The sequence below is a fragment of the Heptranchias perlo genome, chromosome 20, assembly GCF_035084215.1.
Source record: "Heptranchias perlo isolate sHepPer1 chromosome 20, sHepPer1.hap1, whole genome shotgun sequence".
Lineage (NCBI taxonomy): Eukaryota > Metazoa > Chordata > Chondrichthyes > Hexanchiformes > Hexanchidae > Heptranchias > Heptranchias perlo.
In genome coordinates, this window is record NC_090344.1 from 6,233,736 (window position 1) to 6,246,824 (window position 13,089).

At 43.6% G+C, this 13,089-nt stretch overlaps 1 non-coding gene across 1 annotated transcript; it reads left to right on the plus strand.

Moving 5' to 3' along the window:
• Positions 1-10,207: 10,207 nt before the first annotated feature.
• Positions 10,208-10,281, plus strand: trnat-ugu (transfer RNA threonine (anticodon UGU)). The gene has a single exon. It is a non-coding gene; the product is annotated as a tRNA-Thr (tRNA).
• The last annotated feature ends 2,808 nt before the right edge of the window (positions 10,282-13,089 follow it).

The window sequence follows — 13,089 nt, forward strand, 5'->3', positions numbered from 1 at the left end:
ATCATAGTTTGTGGCTCCAATTCCGAAGCCTCCCTCTGTAAACTAAGAAGACTAAACATCTCATCTGCGATTGCGACAGAGTAGGCCGGAGGAACCACATGGCTGAACAAATAACTAGATGCATTACGGAACACACCAATTGTAAATAGAAACTTAGAAAATTGGAGCAGGAGTTGGCCATTCGGCCGTTCGAGCCTGCTCCGCCATTCAATACGATCATGGCTGATCCTGGACCTCAATACCATATTCCCGCTCTCTCCCCATACCCCTTGATGCCTTTTGTGTCTAGAAATCTATCCAGCTCCTTCTTACATATATTCATTGACTTGGCCTCCACAGTCTTCTGTGGTAGAGAATTCCATAGGTTCACCACCCTCTGATTGAAGAAATTTCTCCTCATCTCAGTCCGAAATGTTCTCATCTGCTATTGCAACAGCATACGCCGGAGGAACCACACGGCTATGCAAATAACTAGATGCATTTTGGAACACACTAATTGTAGCTTCAACTCCGGCCGAAATTTTCACAAGGAAAAGGATTGGTTGGTTTCGGTGGGCCTCGACTAACAACCTCGCCATTTCCCGGCCCTGGACTGTCATATAAGGACCGCGCACTGACTGGTTGCGCCGCAAGAGCCCAGTCACTTTGATCACCTGTCCCACTCTGCTGGAAAGAACCTTAAGGTGAGAGGCCCTTACCTGTGGAAACGTGTCCAGTCATTGCGATGAAAATAATATCTGCACTCTCACATTCAGCTTCTTTCACATCCTCTGCTCCATCGCACGACAATCGGGTTTTCTGCGAACAGGCCAAAATTAACATTGGCAGAAATTCTAACAGCAGTGGGGTTCAAACCCACGCCTCCGTAGAAATGTGATGGAACTGCTTAGACCGCGAGGCCGCGCTACCATAATGTCACAGCAACGTTTAAAGAGCTGTTTAATGCTCAAATAAATGAATTGAAGCTAATTGACCGCATTTACCCCGTGCTGGGGTTGTTCTCCTTGGAGCAGAGAACATTGAGAGGAGATTTGATAGAAGTGTTCACAATAATGTAAGGTTTAGATAAAGTAAATAAATAGAAACTGTTCACATTGGCGGTAGCGTCGAGAAGCAGAGGACACAGATTTAAGGTGATTGGCTAAAGACCCAAGGGCGACATGACGAAACACTTTTTTACCAACGAGTAGTTGTAATCTGGAATGCGCAGCCTGAAAGGATGGTGGAAGCAGATCCAATCGTGGCTTTCAAAAAGGAATTTGATAAGTACTTGAAGGGAAAAAATGCAGGGCTACCGGGAAGGAGCGGGGGAATGGGACGAACTGGATTGCTCTTACAATGAGCCTGCACGGGCTCGATTGGCTGAATAACTTCCTTCTGTACTGTAACCATACCTCAAGGGCAATGAGGGATGGGCAATAAATGCTGGCCTCGCCAACGACGCCCACATCCCATGAACGAACTCAAAAAATAATGACTGTATAATTCTGTTTGTACAGTTTATTTTCATTGCATGCATTTCTCTATCTCTCCCTGTCTCTGTCTCTTGTGTTATCCCCTGATGGACTTCTCAGGCTTCCTTGCACGGCGATGGCTGATCTAACCTGCAACACCAGCAGAGGAGGTTAAAGAAAGATTGGGACAGGAGGAAAAGTAAAGGGGCAATCCAGCTGCTGGAGCCAATGTCTACACATTAATGCCTCTTCTCTCTCGCAGTGAAACAGAGGCACCAATTTGATTAAAGTATACTTATAGTAGATTGTATATGAACACCATTCCGAGACAGACGGCAAACATATCATGGAATCATAAAATCATAGAAAGTTACCCCACAGAAGGAGGCTATTCGGCCCTTCGTGTCTGAGCCGTCCGAAAAAGAGGTATCGAGCCTCAACCCACTTTCCAGAGTTTGGTCCACAGTCTTTTGGGCCAAACCCTCTGCATCCATGAGTCGATCTCCTTGATGCTCCCGAATCAGAGTCGGGTTCTCACGACCCGTTTAATGTTTACATGCCTGTGGAAGACTTTTGGATTGCCTTTTATGTTGGCCGCCAGTCTATTCTCATACCCTCTCTTTGCCCCTCTTATTTCCCTTTTCAGTTCCCCTCTGAACTTTCTATATTCTGCCTGGTGAATGAATAAAAAAAAAAGTTAGGATTTCCGTCAGCCTGAAACAGAAAGTTATTAGTTGATTAATGGCGATTTGAACAACTATTCCTCTTTTTTTTAGAGTTTAATGAGTATTGCGAAATTAATACAGTAAACTATTTTGTCGAAGTTAATTCCCTGAACGGGAAAGGGACCCGTCTCCCACACTGAGAGCACTTGCAGACGGCAGCTATCTTCTGAGGGTTTCCTAAAACAACGTGTGCAGCAGAGGCTCTGTAATGTACTGGTTATCACATTCGCCGAACCCCCTCTGCCTCCATGAATCGATCCCCTTGATGCTCCCGAATCAGAGTCGGGTTCTCACTACCCGTTTAATGTTTACATGCCTGTGGAAGACTTTTGGATTGCCTTTTATGTTGGCCGCCAGTCTAATCTCATACTCTCTATTTGCCCCTCTTATTTCCCCTTTCAGTTCCCCTCTGAACTTTCTGTATTCTGCCTGGTGAATGAATAAAAAAAAGTTAGGATTTCCCTCAGCCTGAAACAGAAAGTTATTAGTTGATTAATGCCGATTTGAACAACGATTCGTCTTTTTTCAGAGTTTAATGCGTATTGCGAAATTAATACAGTAAACTATTTTGTAGAAGTTAATTCCCTGAACGGGAAAGGGACCCGTCTCCCACTGAGAGCATTTGCAGACGGCAGCTATCTTCTGAGGGTTTCCTATAGCAACGGCTGCGGCAGAGTTTCTGTTGTGTCGTGGTTATCACGTTCGCGAAACACGCGATAAGTCCCCGGTTCAAAACCAGGTAATAACATTTTTGGGCCACCCCCTCGGCCTCCATGAGTCGATATCCTTCATGCTCCCGAATCAGAGTCGGGTTCTTACTACCCGTTTAATGTTGGCCGCCAGTCTATTCTCATCCACTCTATTTGCCCCTCTACTTACCACTGTCAGTTCCCCTGTGAACTTTCAATATTCTGCCTGGTGAATAAATAAAAAAAAGTTAGGATTTCCGTCAGCCTGAAACAGAAAGTTATTAGTTGATTCATGTCGATTTGAACAAGTATTCGTTTTTTTTTAGAGTTTAATGAGTATTGCGAAATTGATACAGTAAACTATTTTGCCTTCGTTCATTCCCTGAACGGGAAAGGGACCCGCCTCCCACACTGAGAGCATTGGTAGGCGGCAGCTGTCTTCTGAGCGTTTCCTAAAACAACGTGTGCAGCAGAGTTTCTGTTGTGTAGTGGTTATCACGGCTACTAAACACGCGAAAAGTCCCCGGTTCAAAACCAGGCAAAAAAAATTTTGGGCTGCCTCCATGAGTCAAATCTCCTTCATGCTCCCGAATCACAGTCGGGTTCTTACGACCCGTTTAATGTTTACATGCCTGTGGAAGACTTTTGGAGTCCCTTTTATGTTGGCCGCCAGTCTATTCTCATACCCTCTCTTTGCCCCTCTTATTTCCCCTTTCAGTTCCCCTCTGAACTTCCTGTATTCTGCCTGGTGATTGAATGAAAAAAAAGTTAGGATTTCCGTCAGCCTGAAACAGAAAGTCATTAGTTGATTAATGGCGACTTGAACAACTATTCGTCTTTTTTCAGAGTTCAATGAGTATTGCGAAATTAATACAGTAAACTATTTTGCAGAAGTTAATTCCCTGAACGGGAAAGGGACCCTTCTCCCACACTGAGAGCATTTGCAGACGGCAGCTGTGTTCTGAGGGTTTCCTATAACAACATGTGCAGCACAGTTTCTGCAGTGTTGTGGTTATCACGTTTGCCACACAGGAAAAGTTCCCGGTTTCAAAGTGGGCAGCAATATTTTTGGGCCACCCACTCTGCCTCCATGAGTCGATCTCCTTTATGATCCCGAATCAGCGTCGGGTTCTTCCCACCCGTTTAATGTTTACATGCCTGTGGAAGACTTTTGGTTTGCCTTTTATGTTGGCCGCCAGTCTATTCTCATACCCTCTCTTTGCCCCTCTTATTTCCCCTATCAGTTCCCCTCTGAACTTTCTATATTCTGCCTGGTGAATGAATAAAAAAAAAGTTAGGATTTCTGTCAGCTTGAAACAAAAAGTTATTAGTTAATTAATGGCGATTTGAACAACTATTCGTCTTTTTTCAGATTTTAATGAGTTTTGCGAAATTAATACAGTCAACTATTTTGTAGAATTTAATTCCCTGAACGGGAAAGGGACCCGCCTCCCACACTGAGAGCATTTGCAGTCGGCAGCTATCGTCTGAGGGTTTCCCATAGCAAAGTGAGCAGCCGAGTTTCTGTAGTGTAGTGGTTATCACGTTCACCTAACACGCGAAAGGTCCCCGGTTCAAAACCAGACAGAAGCATTTTGAAAATGTTACCCACTAAAAATCAATTCGTCTGAAAACAAGCAAGAATTCAGTCTGTGGTAAAATGTGAATAAAATACCACACCTCACAGAACCGATATATTTTCCATTCTCTGCATCGTTCAATACACATTCAAACACGACAGAAATACACATCTCACCCTCATTCACGTTTCATGTCCCGACTGTGCAGGAATCCCCTCTCAAAGCTGCACATTGCGATTGTTTTCAGTTGATTTGTGAGAGGTCATTAAAGGATCCTGCAGCGCTGCCTCGGTTTATAAATTGTAAACAATTTTACAACACCAAGTTATAGTCCAGCAATTTTATTTTAAATTCACAAGCTTTCGGAGGCTACCTCCTTCCTCAGGTGAACGATGTGGAAATGAAATCCTCGAAATGAAGTCGCATTTATAATTCACAGAACAATGCTCGGTGATAACACAGTTTTTTTCAACTGCCTGTTGCCAAGGCAATCAGTGTGCAGACAGACAGGTGTTACCTGTTTATAAATACAGTTATAAACAGCATTGCAGCCGCGGCAACAAACAGATCAGTTTTTCGATGTTCGATGTTCCCCAGCTCCCGCATTGAGTGAGGCTACGAGAGCAACAACATTCAGGCCGCCTGTCCGGCCCCGCTCTCTCCAATCACACGTTGCTGGCGGGAAGCTGCCATTGCCGCTTGCAGACAGCGCATTACTGCCCATCCCTGGGAAAGAAGTTTACAACGAAGCTTTGACAACACATCACATGCATCGTCTGTCCCGTAGTTGTTGCTCCGCTGCGAAGACAGAACTTGCCAGATGTTTCAAAATTTACAACCAGAACACTGGATCCTCAGATCACTACCCGTTTTAAAAGTCTGTTGCTCCACCAATTGAGCTACGCAGGCTCGCAATTTGTTAAGTTCCTATCGTACATATTCAATGTAGGACTCTGAATTATCCATCGTGGACGTCGAAATTGGGTGAGCGTCCCTGTTATAAAATTGTCAGCAACGTGTTGAGGAGAATCCTTGTTTCTGTTGAACATGATGTAAGAAACATGGACAGTGAACTCGTGAGTTTACAATTCTCGTGTTTGTGCCAAATAAGAACATAAGAACATAAGAAATAGGAGCAGGAGTAGGCCAATCGACCCCTCGAGCCTGTTCCGTCATTCAATAAGATCATGGCTGATCTGATCCTAACCTCAAATCTAAGTTCATGTCCAATTTCCTGCCCGCTCCCCGGAACCCCGAATTCCCTTTACTTCTAGGAAACTATCTATTTCTGTTTTAAATTTATTTAATGATGTAACTATTATTTAACAATGTCTTGTCATTCGTTAGCAGCAATTAAAATAACACTGTATATAGTGGCTCAAAAGCTAAACTTGTCCCACACGGGAGTTGGAAAAGGCCTCTCGACCTTTCAGCGTATGAACATCTGTAAGCTGAATAATTTCACCCTTTACACAGTGACACCAGGGAGGATATTTCCCATCCAGATTTTCCCCAAACGAAACTTCCAACTGATGAATATCCGCTGAACGAAAAGAAGAATGGTATGTTTAGTTCTTTAGATTGAAAGTTCTCGTACCGGCCCCTTTGCCATATCAGCTGCCGCTAATAGCTCCCTCTCCCCCTATGAACAAGTAAATTCACACCTACTATTGCAAGACGGTAGGCCAGAGGAACCCAAGTGGTCACATGTGAACACTAAGAAGTAGATGCGTTATGGAACATACCAGTTGTACCTTGAACTCAAAATGTTCGATTGTTCCAGATGAGGCTCAAACTCACAACCTGGGCATTTCTGGAGTTCATAAATGTACCGCACGCTGAGCGCTTGCGCCACAAGAGCAGCGCACAATCGGTTCTATCAGTGCTCCCGTCAAACAGCTTCATTTTCCGTCTCTGAATTATCGCTTTGTGATCTTTCTCCGATTTCTCCAAGAAGCGTCCAATCAAGATGCGCTTCGATAAATATCCGCAGTGAACTTTAAAAGGCCTGGAATCTGAAACAAAACCCCAGAAGATAAGAACTTTTATTGATCTTACTATTAACTAAAGGACAACTTTTGATGGTGCTTTAAGGAGGATTTGGATAAAGTGTGAAATGAAACTGAGAATCTCTCTCTGAGCTGTCGTTGATTGAAGAGATGGGCGTTATTTCATTTGAAAACCGAGGCTCGGAACTTTCTGATGGAGAAGTGTGTCAGAAGATTGTGGTTAGTGGCAGTTACCGGGGAGATCGAGAGGAGAGGGAGAAAAGTCAAAGTCACAGCTGTGACAGCTCAAGTGCTCTGCTTATCTGTAATATTTATAAAAGTAATGTACAGTACAGGGAAAACCGATTTGGTATCGGTTCTCAAAAATACTAAAGGTTCAAAGACGGATTTGTGAAGAGGGAACGGATTTAACCGCCAGACCGAAATCATTCCACATGAATCTGAAGCGTCTTGAGGAAAATGGCAGCGCGAACTGTGATGTTCGTGTCATCACTTCAATTACCGACAGTATCTTTGAACGAGTTGTGCAGCAAAACCGTGAGTGAAGCCGCTTTGCATTTGTCAAACGTGTAGGTGACGATATTGGCGTTAATAAGGGTCGATTTCAATTATTTGAAATCTCACCATACCTCTTGACCCGAAAATCGACGATAAAATCGGGTTTTTCCTGTCGGTCGTGAATTGAAGGGAAAGGCGCATCAAACAGATCAGAGAAATGAAGAGCAGAAAATGTGGATGAAATTTGCACGAGTGAAAATCCCTGTTTTTCGGAAGACTCTGTCCCCAGTGGTGTAGAGGATTGATATTTCGAGCTGTTATTCACCAGCCTTAACTTCAGTAATTTCCTGTTTGCTGACAATGAGATGAGATGGAATGAACAGGTCTAACGAGCCGGTCTGTAACACAGGACAATGATTCAGTGCAGCTCGTTACCCAGTCACTGGGCTCCGTTATAGCCGCTCCTGTCAGTCACACACAAAGATAAATTGTAAATCGGAAACAGAAAGAGTTAATGTACAACACTTAATATCAACCACCAGTTTTTCCCTCTTTCCGGCTTTTAAAACAATCTGTTTCACAGTTTGTCAAACCCAAAACAGCCTCTGGTATTTGCTGATCGAGAATTTCAGTGGAAATTGGGACCGTCACTTAGTATCGGAACAAATATACCCGCTGAGGTTTCGGGGTTGTTACTGGTTTATTTATATCAGTGAGTGACTGGTTTTAAACTAGGTGAGGATCTAAGCCTGAGGTAAGAGCCTGGGATGGACAAGAGATTCTACAATATATCAAGTTAAATTACATTGATTCCACCAACACTGTACATCACATCCCTGAAATATTGTTACCTGTTACTGTATAAAACTGGTGTGGGTGGAAATGGGAAATAACTGAAAAAACCTTCATTGTATCAAACGTATTATTATTATACAAACAATGTACAGTCTATCCCATAAAAAAGATTCAATGTAAAACCAGTCGCCAGTTCCAGAGCCGCTGTGCCGGTTCTGTGATTTGCATCCGATTCTGACTGACTTAGTATCAGACGCGCTCCCGTCAACAGTAAACGGATGGGGCCGGATCCATAAGAGAAAAATGAGGACCGACCTCCGCATAACCTGTCCTCATAATTTAACCATTTTAGCCCCGGTCTCATTCTGGTGAATCTGCGCTGCAGCCCCTCCAAGGCCAATATTTCCTTCCTGAGATGTGGTGCCCAGAGCTGAATGCAGTACTTTAAATGGGGTCTCAGCAGATATTTCTATCTGTAACATTCTCCCCCTTTGAATACCAGCTTCTTTGAGATAAAGGCCAACATCCCATGAGACATTTAAATCAATTTTTCGACCATTCCACTGGCTTTTAGCGATTTCTGTACTTGGACCCCTAAATCTCTCTGCTCCTCCACAGTTCCTAGCTTCTCACCTTTCAGAAAATACTCTGATCTATCTTGCTTCAGTCCAAAGTAGATGAACTCACACTTCTCCATATTGAAAGTTTGAACAGACTGGAACTCTTCTGTATAGAAAAGAGAAGGCTGAGGGGTGACCTGATATGGGACTTTAAGATTATGCAAGGGTTTGATAGGTTAGACGTAGATAAGGTGTTTGCATTTGTGGAGGTGGGGACTCCAAATCATTAAGGCAATGAATATAAGGTATTCACAATTTAATTCAATATGGCATTCAAGAGGAACACATTCACCCAGAGAGTGGCTAGAATGTTCAATTCGCTCCCACAAGGAGTAGTTTAGGCGAATAGCATGGATTCGTTTACAGCGAAGCTAGAAAAACAAATGGAGGAGAAAGGAATCTAAGGGTTTGCTCATAGGGTTTGATTAAATGGGGATGGCGGAGGCTTGTTTGCAGCATAAACACCGGCATTGTCTAGCTGGGCCGAATTGCCTGTTTCCGTGATGTACTTTCCATGTAATTCTATGTTGCTCCATCTGCCACAGTTTTGCCAACTCACTTAATTTATCAATTTCCCTTTGTAACTTTATGCTTCCATCTACACGACTCACTGCGACACCTATCTTGGTGTCAGCGACACACGTGGATACACGGCTCTCTATTCCTTCGTCTATGTCATTTATATACCGGGACTCTGTCTCCCACCTTCTAACCAACTCCCTGCCCATTTCATTAGGTTGCCTTAAATTCTACGCACTGTCATTGTCGTTAACAGTCTCTTATATGGTACCTTATCGAATACCTCTGGAAGTCAATATCATTTAACAACCATGGACACTCCATTAACTACCACGTTAGTTACATCTTCATAAAGTTCAACTAGTTTTGTTAGACTTGACTTACCCTTTACAAATCCATGCTGGTTCTCTCTGATCAATTCATGTTTATCCAAGTGCTCAATCTCTCTTTCTCTAATAACGGATACTGGCAACTTCCCCACAACGGATGTCAGACTAATGGGTCTATAATTTCCAACATCATCTCTGCTACCCATCCCAAATAATGGAGTGACATTGAAATTGTTTCCATCAAAGGAACAATTCCTGAATCAAGAGAGTTTGAACGATCATGACTAAAGCATGTACAATTTCCTCACCTAGTCCTCTCAGTCCCCTGGGATGGTCACCATCAGGTCCTGGAGATTTGTCTATCTTTAATCGAATTATTTTCTCCATTGCCATTATTTTACTTATACTGAAACCCCTTGATTTATTTACAGTTTTCCTCATATCTCTGATATGTTAGCCTCATTTATTTCTGTGAAGAACGAAGCGAAGTAAATATTCAGCAAATCTACATTTCATGATTTTCAATTACAATATCACCTCCATCTGTCTTTAAGCGGCCCACATTACTCTAAGCCTCCCTTCTTTCACTTAATATACTGGTAAAAATCTTGACTGTTGTCCTCATTTTCCCTAACATGTTTATCTCCTTTTCCCTGTTTGGACCTCTTACGGTTTTTTATTTTCAGCACCAAAATAAACAATACTTTGCTGTAAAGTGCGTCTCAATAGTTCTTCACTTTCAGAGCGAGAATTGTCTAAACCGGTAATTTATTTAATGTAACAAACATAAGTACACATACTTATCCGTATATCAACGCATTGATGGAGACACAAAGATAAACAAAACGAGATATGGAGGCAGCATCGGGATGCACAGGTGAACGGACAAACCAAACAGACAAAGATGAAACGGTCTGAACCCCAAACAGACAGTGACGTATCGCTGATAGATATTAGTGAGAGGAGGTGGGGCGGAGCTGGCATGAATCGGCGCTGTGGCTTAGTTGGTTAAAACATCTGTCTTGTAAACAGGAAATCCTGGGTTCAACTCCCAGCAGTGCCTTGTGTAACTAATTATTTTTACCTAATTTGTGGAATTAAGCGACAAAATGGCACTTTGGAATTGGTATTTGTTCAGGTTTGAGGAGGAAACTGATATTGGATTGACTCTTCTAAAACGCCCTTTCAGTGTACAGTCAGACCTCTCATAGAATGTGTCTGTAACGGGTTAACTTAAAGACACGTTCTCGTTTTTGGGCTCGTTGAGGTCAGGGTATAATTCACGATTTGAGGTTCAAACCCGGAAGTAGTCCTAATTTGGACCGAGACTTGTGATCTTGACCTGCGGTGAAAATCTTTGCAAAGAGGAAAATGAAGTCCGCAGATCACTCCACCTGAATCTCCCGACCCCGATGAAATATATCCCAGGCTGTTAACAGAAGCAAGGAAGGAAATAACGGAGGCTCTGGTCATCATTTTCCAATCCTCCCTGGTTACAGGTGATATGCCGAAGGATTGGAGGACTGCTAAAGTTGTACTGTTGTATAAACAGGGAGAAAAGGATAGATCAAGTAATTACAGGCCAGTCAGCCTAATCTCGGTCAGGCTGAAGGTATTCTATTAAATCTACTCTGCACTTCCTCCACGGCCAATACACGGAGGAGAGGACTCATGACTGACAAGCCTCAGCTCTATCAGGAGAGGGAGACTGACCCACGCTCTCTCTTGCTTCTGGGATGTACCACTTTTAAAAAAAGAAAGTGAATTTCTCTATATCCTGAAACGCTCTGTCTCACTGCACATGATTTAAAGTGTATTGTGGGACGCTGTGTGTCTCTGTACCTGTAAACTCTCTGACTCACTGCACGGATGTTTGATGTGTACTGTAGGATAGTATGTAAGTATCTCTGCATCTTTAAACTCTCTGTCTCTCTGCACAGGTATCGAAAGTGTATTTTAGGATGGTGTGTGTGTCTTTATACCTTTAAACTCTCTGTTTCACTGCACAACATTGACAGTGTATTGAAGGATGGTGTGAATGGGTTGAGGGTCTGTGGGGCGAAGTGTAGCCGATTGGGAGCAGCGCCCGTTTGCGGGGTGAGTATTGCACGCTTGATTTTCTCTCTCTCTTCTATCTTTCTTTCTCTCTTTCTTTCTTTCACCTCCCTCTCTCCCATTCTTTCTTTCACTCTCTTTTCATTCCTCTTATTTCGTGCTTTTTCTTTCTGCCCCAGCACCTTTGTCTTTATCCTGTTTTTGTTCTCCATGTGTCTCTGCTGGATGATCCACAATTCAGACATGCCGCTTCTTCCAGCTTTTCCTTCCTTCGACGATCATGGTCTATTTCATTGAGACTTTCCTGCGGCCTTGCCGAATCTAACATTCACTTTCACATTCTTCCGGCTTTAAGTTTGCTCTCCATCGACCGCTGTTTCTCGGGGGCACATGTCCCGTTCGCATCAATGTTCATTTGTGCCTTGAAACCAGTCGATACATTTCGATCTGCTCCAGAGACAAGCTCTAAGAAAGCAGGGTTGGCATTCGGAAGGACAGCGCATACTTTTCCGTGAAATTTCCATGGGGTATCTTGTGACACGGGGGATGTTAACTGAAGAACTGGGTTTTGTTTTCATGGTCGTTGGCGCTTTTCCCCGAACAGTTGATGTGCGAGAGAGACGGGCGGCGCGACATTGCTGCGAAAGACGGCTGAAATGTGCATTTTTGGCAATCTGGGCGGTGCAGGAAAGTCGGAAATGTTCCGCTTGATCTTAATAGGTCTGTGGAAATGTCCGATTGAAAAGGAATGAGGAGAAATGAAAAGAGCGGCAATGGTGAAAAGGTGTCGATTACAGGAGGTTGGCCGTGAGCGAAAGGTCCTTTGAAAGCTCGGCGTGGAGGAGATTTAGTTCGGAAACGGCAGACTTTAAGCGCGTGAGGAAAGTAAAGTGCGAGCTGCGTCCTTGGGTCAAATTGGGTGTTTTCAGGCAAACAGCCATTGTGAAATCACAAAAATGAAAACAGAAAATGCTGAAAACGCTGAGCAGGTCAGGCAGCACCTGTGGTGAAAGAACCAGAGGAAACGTTTCAGCTGTATGAGCTTTGTCATCCGATCCAATTGGCTTACCATGTGCGTGAATAACTGCGCTGTCTTGGATTCTGGTTTCCATCTCTGAATTATGAGGGTTCGAATCTCACTGCTGCCAGAATATGTGCACCCTTCCATTTTCGCCGCCTCACCAAAAACCCTTCTTTGATAAGAAGTGCTTTTCCGCATTGCTGGTTTAAACCTGTTTGCAAAATTCAGCAAAGTCTGGATTGCCACCCAACTGTTTCTTGGACGGAGGTGTTGGGACTTCAAGTGGTGATCGAGGTGAAGCATCAATCAATGTGCACAATGGCGCCCTGGTGAACCGAGTACCTCTTATAGTCAGTATAATATAAAAGATATGCACCATAATTATGAATTTCTTCTTTGCATCACACAAGGATTTATTATCAGGGAATGTACATGAGCAGGTCGATTTACGTCACGCTCCGGTCGCTTCGCATCGCCTCCCACAAATAGAATAGAATCATAGAAAGGTCACAGCACGAAAAGAGGCCATTCGGCACATCGAGTCCGTGCCGGCTCTCTGCAAGTGCAATCCAGACAGACCCACTCCCCCACCCTATCCCTGTAGACCTGTATTCTCTTTCGTTTCAAATACTTATCCAGTTCTTTATTGAACACCATGATTGAATCTGCCTCCACCACCCCCTCGGGCGGTGTATTCCAGACCCGAAACACTCGCTGTGTCGAAAAGTTTTTCCTCATGTCACCTTTGGTTCTTTTGCCAAACACCTTAAATCTATGTTCTCTGGTCCTTGAACC